The following is a 6,000-nucleotide window of genomic DNA, read 5'->3' as shown; positions in this document are numbered from 1 at the left end:
ATAAAAAATGCCTTGGGTGCAAAGGTGCTGCCTAGGAATGGAGGAAGCCAAGACTAAGGAAAAGAAAATGAAGAAATCTCAAACTGAAAGACGAATCAACGTTTCAAAAACAAAGCGCAGAGTCCTGGCTGCTGTCATTTATCTACAACACAGGCGAAAATCACTCAACCTGACTTTGCGAACCTAGGTTCCCAAAGTCGTCCACTTCTGCGTAATGGTGACACAGAGCAGTCAGTGTACCTGCTGGCGGCTGGGAAGAAAGAGTAAACACTCCCAACATGCACTGAGGCGCTGGGCGTGGCTCAGGTTGCTCACACCCCACCGCGATGGGCAACCTAGTAATAATTAACTGCTGCCAGGCCTCGCCAACTGCGCTGGGAGCAGCACCGTGGGGCCAGCCTTGCGCCCTCCGCCCGGCGCGCTTCAGCCGGGAGCAGGTGAGTGAGCAGGTGAGTGACAAGGACGCCGGGACACCCGCAGGCAGCTCCGCCTCCCCACTGCAGCCAGAGACTCTCACCACCTCCGGGTCCGCGCAGCTAGATCACAAGAGCCTCCTCTGCCCGGCGTGACAACAACAGGTGAACTTGGAGGTGGAGGGGAAGAGCCCCCCTCACTCCACTCCCTCCTCTGGGGTTGCGCGAGGTGGGGTGGGGGAGAGGTGAGAGCGGACCCTCAGAAAGTGGAATCCATAGTCAGGGAGGGTGCGTGCATTAGCGCAACCCCAACCCTGGTGTGAGTTGGCCTTAAATCAAAATTTTCTCAGAATACTCTTTTCCTGGACAAGGTAAGCTTGTGAAGAGGGTGGGGAAGAGTACAGGGAAAGGTTTGGAGGAGCGAGTCCACCCTGCCCTCCCCCTTTCCCAAAGAACCAACTCACTGACTTTACCTGAGCTGCAGGAATCCCCTGTCCTAACAAATTACTAGACCCCCGTCTCTGCATTTAAAGTGTGTGTTAAACGACTACATCGTTAGGAGAAAATCCTTTGACTTGAGGGTTCGGTTAAATATTCGTTTCCTCAAGACAAATCACAATGAAAACAATTTGGGATAGAATGAAGACCTCACCAAACAGTGGTTAGAATAACTGTAATTATACAGATGTCCCTGTGTTAGCACCAAGATTCTGAAGCTAGGGAGTCATGGGATCGAGTCTTGTGTCTATTACTTACCAGTGTGTCACTTTAAAAGTTATTTCCCATGTCTAAGCCTCAAAACTCTGTCATGTATAAAGCAAGCATGATGCTGTCTATCACGTGGGGGGGGGTTAGTGAGGATTAAAGAGATAGCATTCCACAAATGGCACTTTTTATCACCACCCACAAACCCACAGCTTTGTAAAATGGGTGATTGATGTAGGGAGGGCAAGCTGACCTGAGCTAGGCAGACAACACCAGACCCTGGGGACCTGGAAGAGAGCAAAGCATCTAAGACCGAGCTGGTAACGATGGGAAAGCGTCAGCTCTCTGAGCAGAGGTTGAAACTGCCTGGCTTCTCAACACATTCAAGTATTTAGCGTACCCACGGCCATCTTAAACATATATACTATTCACTTTTATTTCGTGAAACGTGTTTATTTTGAGGGAAATAAAACATCTGTAGTGAGCCGGGCGGTGGTGGCACACGACTTTAATCCCAGCACTCGGAGGCAGAGGCAGGCGGATCTCTGTGAGTTCGAGGCTGGGCTGGACCGATAGCCTCTGAAACAATACAGAGAAACCCTGTCTCGTAAAAACCAAAAAAAAAAAAAAAAAAAAAAAAAAAAAAAACATCCGTAGTGGAAAAATTACTGTCTGTCTCCTATGGTAGAGCCCTGGCCTCTAAGTTTCACAAAGAAAGACTGCTTTTGAATGATTTTCATTGACTTAGACCATCTGGGCCATGCGCTTCTGTTGAAACACATATTGAATGGTTTACAATCACATGATAGTGACTTTCATTTATATTCTAACAGTGCCCTGCATTGTCAGTGTCTAACCCTTCAACTTAAATGACAAGGAAATGGCTTTATTTTACAAACTGTCGTGTAAAGGATACTTTTTGTGGCTCTTACTGTTAGTTTTATGAATGTTGCTAAATGGTTTGCCCTGAATCTTGACAGGAAACCATCATTGTCTTAAGTATTCTTTGTTCCCTATTGAATCTCAGTCTCCCAATGCACTTTTAATTAGATATTGACTGAAGAATTATGGGTGGAATTCTAAAGCCAAACTAACTGAGGTTCATTGTGCTGGTGTCTTCTAGTGCCTAGAAGTGACTAGTGCAGTTTAGTCTATAAAATAATCAAACTTATTTAGACCAAGTTAGAGCATTAACTAAACATTTTTCTTGAACATAAATTGTTGAATGCAATTTAAAATATTTGATTTTCTATTTCCTAAGGATATATTGATAAATTAATATACAGAACAGTGGGCCAATTACGGTAAATCTATTTAACTATATTTAATATTTTAATATTGACATTAATCTCTTTAACCATGAAAAACACTGTAAGTCTTCCTAGTTAAGCTTTCTTGGCATACATGTAACTTTATCTGTTGTTCCTAAGGTGTATAACACTTTATACAAATTATAGAGTGCTTTAATCAGTTAGAGAGAAAAAATAACCAGGGTGTTTAAAAAATAATGAATTTTTCTAATTATATTCAAAATAACATGCCATTAAATGTTTTATACTCAGGTCTTATTTTAGTTTCCTAAAATGAGTACCATAGCTGAACTAGATGTCTAATGCTAGTAGTCCATTTCCTTGTATCAATTCCTTGATTACAATGTAGATGAAGGATTCTGGGACAAGCGGGGGCATGTAGTGGTTTCACTTTCAGCTCTTTGCGAGTTCCCCACATTGAATTGCACAGTGGCTGCGTCAGTCTGACTCCATCCAACAGTGAACACGTGCTCCCCTTCTCCCACATCCTCACTACATCTGCGGTCAGCTGTTTTCCTGATCTTAGCCATTTGATAGGAATAAGATGAGATCGCGAAGAAATTTAAATTTTCATCTCCCTAATTGCTAAGGATGTTGACTACTTTTAAAGGTGTAGTTTAGCCATTTTCTTTGCTTCCTTTGAGAGCTCTCTGTGGAGGACAGTTGCTTTTCATCAGCTTCTCACAAACACCTAGACCTATATGGAAAAAGAGAATATCAGTTGAGGAATTGCCTCTACCAGACTGGGGGGCATGTCAAAAAACATGAAGGAAAAATAGGTTTTAGCAAAATAAAAATGAAACATTCAAGTATTGGAAGCACAGCTTCTGAAAAAGGAGTTCTCAATACTACCCTTGTATTATGGTAGAGAACTAGCCCTTTGCAAACGTTTATCTGTGTCTTTCAGAACTGTCAATTATAGCGCTTTCATAGCAGTGGGTACCACTGATTCAGCAGTTGATGACAGGGATGCCTCCTATTGAAAGAAGTCGGGACTACGTCGAAGGAAATGTTCATTATTACTCAGGGTCCAGTCAATGGCGGTTCAAAAGAGAAAGTGTTGATTATTTTACAGCCAGTAAGTGAAGAGGAAAAGTGAGTCATGATCTTTGGGACAACTTTTAGAATTTCCTTTTGAAACCACAGATGGAGCAGAGAATCCTTGAGCCCCATGACGGCAGCAGTGGCCAACTGAGAGGAACAAGAAGCCTGAGGTCCCTAATTGAGGACCAGGAGACCAGTTTGCCTTTCCTTCTAATGCCACTTTCCTCATCTCCACAGGGCACCCCAAGAATAGAGTTTGTTGATTAAGTGCATAGAAATATGCAATAGATTTTAGAGATTTGGCATTTCCAATGACATTTCATACAATCTGAGAGCAATAGCATGCTCATTTGGAAGTCTGAACGTTTGATCCTTACCCTGTTTAATATTGCCTTAAATTCAAGGGTTGAAATAAAAAATTTAAAACCAGGTGTCCTTCCACACACCTATAATCTCGGCACTTAGGAGGTGGAGGAAGGAAGATAGGAGAAATTCACAGCCACCCTTGAATTCCAAGGCAACTGTCAATCATCTCTACAAACAAGGCTCTGTAGCAAAGAAAAATATGGAGCCAAGCATTTCCTGGAATTCATTTCTTTTCCTTCTTTCAAAAACTGGGTAATGGATAGAGTTACAGATGGTTTCTAGCTACATCTCATTTCCCCTAAGTGGAAGTTGCATGCAGATTGCTCTCCCTTTCTCCAGGTTTTGAGAAAACACCTTTATTTTATAGTGAAATACATTTTTCTACATTCTTATTGCTTCTCCATGCTAGAACAATTTTCTCTGAAAAATATACCATGTTTATAGTTCTTAAAATAATCTTACCTCATAATTAAATCACACACTTGTGATATTTCTGGGGTTACTTTTGTTTCTTAGTTACTTCTATTGAGGCCACATGTGTAATGTAAGATAATTTTTCTACATATATTTTTAAAATATACATATGTAATCAAAAGAAAAATCACTCATCCTCTTAAAGCACTTAATTTTAGTTATTAATACTTTTGTATAGGTTGTTGAGTGCATCTAACATTTTATTAATTTTTATGTATATACTTCATATACTCTAAATGATGAATAATATAGTAGTAATAATCCTATTGTGAAGAATCTAGTAGTCAATTTAAGGAAAAAATAAGGAAAGAGAGCAGTTAAGTGATTAGAAAACTGGATAATTTATTATAAAAGTTTAGACGCCAGAGAAGTGCTGAGGAGTTAGTCACCTTGCTTTGTTTTGGTTTTCCGTTTGGCTTTTTTAAAGAACCTGGCCCACTGGTTCTACACTCAGACCTAGGCTACATTTCTATGCCTTGTAGGGTAGCAGGCCCAGGGAAGATCCTCAAGAAATGCTTGGTTGGCTATTCAACAGAGTGATCAAAATTTTCCACTTTTAAACAAGTAACCATTGCAGTCACCCATGATTGGGCACTGGAAGGTATTTTAAATAATTAGTCTATTTGTGTTCTTGGGACTTGAATTCCCTTCCTCCTCTCCCCACCTTCCTCATTCTGGTAACTGGCAGATCCAGGCATGCCCACATCTAAGCAGGAATACAGAGCTGGGGGAAGTGAACCCCAAAGGCCTCTTCTTTCTTTTCTCTGGTCCCAGAGCAGCCCACACACTGGTGCAAGTCTGTCACCATCTCTAAAGGCTCCAGACCATCTGCCAGTTAAGAATGATTGTGTTTCCCTGGGTTCTTCCATACAGGCTCCCCTTAATTAAACCTGCCTGTTGTCTCCAGGGCTTCCTAAGACTTGATTGCCCTGTCAAATCATCTTTCTCTCGAAATCCATCCTATGGGGCAAGATGGAAAAGTAAATAACCAAACTTATTATGCCAGTGCTCTTATTTTACACATGACCTAAATCAATCAAATTTTGCCCTGGGGCCTGGTAGGGATTATGATTCACTGCCCAAGCAAAGGGTGTGTTTGTAGCAGCATCTTCCTTCTCAAGCCATTGTGCCTTGTGTTCCACCAAAGAACTGAATGTCCAGGGTATGACCTCAGAAAGTTCTGGACTTCCAGTCCTTCCTGTTTTCCTCCATCCTTCTTATCTCTGCCGCTTCTGACTGACTCTATTGCTTTCTTCCTGAGCTTTTGTGATAACTGATTCAGACCTTAAACCCATCAAGTATTACTAATTTAGATTTTCCTCAGAACTCCGTAGGGTTTGATTGGCTTAGTCATGGTGAACAGAACTAGGAAAAGGGAAAGGAGAAACTATCTGAATTTGTAGATCCACACTTTGCTCTGAGTAAACTAAACCTCTGAGCTTTTTATCAAATTGTTCTTGTACTTTTTAGTTATTGGAATTCTCTGAATGTTTTAGGAAGTTTTTGGATCATATGTGTTCAATATAATTTTTGTTCAGTTATTGTACACTACCTACGAACACAGTTTTTGAATTCTTGTCCATTGAATTCTATTCAGCTGCCTTCTTTCCTATGATTATATTTTCCAGAGTCTTAGGAGCTTACCTACGATGTACTAGCACAGATCACAGTCTGACTGTATACTTGAA

General features: G+C 41.1%; 1 protein-coding gene across 5 annotated transcripts in view; it reads left to right on the top strand.

The window, feature by feature from the left end:
• Positions 1–316: 316 nt before the first annotated feature.
• Positions 317–6,000, top strand: part of Rassf6 (Ras association domain family member 6) — a 40,474-nt gene continuing 34,790 nt past the window's right edge. Inside the window, exon 1 of one of the 5 annotated variants that reach the window (XM_021226055.2) lies at positions 317–437. The gene's annotated coding sequence lies outside the window, so the exon portion shown is untranslated. Of the gene's footprint in view, positions 579–6,000 lie in introns of all 5 variants that reach the window. The other 4 variants (XM_021226054.2, XM_013112046.3, XM_013112048.3 and 1 more) reach the window with 4 other exon arrangements.

The sequence above is a fragment of the Mesocricetus auratus genome, unplaced genomic scaffold, assembly GCF_017639785.1.
Source record: "Mesocricetus auratus isolate SY011 unplaced genomic scaffold, BCM_Maur_2.0 Super-Scaffold_100006, whole genome shotgun sequence".
NCBI classification, from domain to species: Eukaryota; Metazoa; Chordata; class Mammalia; order Rodentia; family Cricetidae; genus Mesocricetus; species Mesocricetus auratus.
This window is presented reverse-complemented; position numbering and strand designations above follow the sequence as displayed.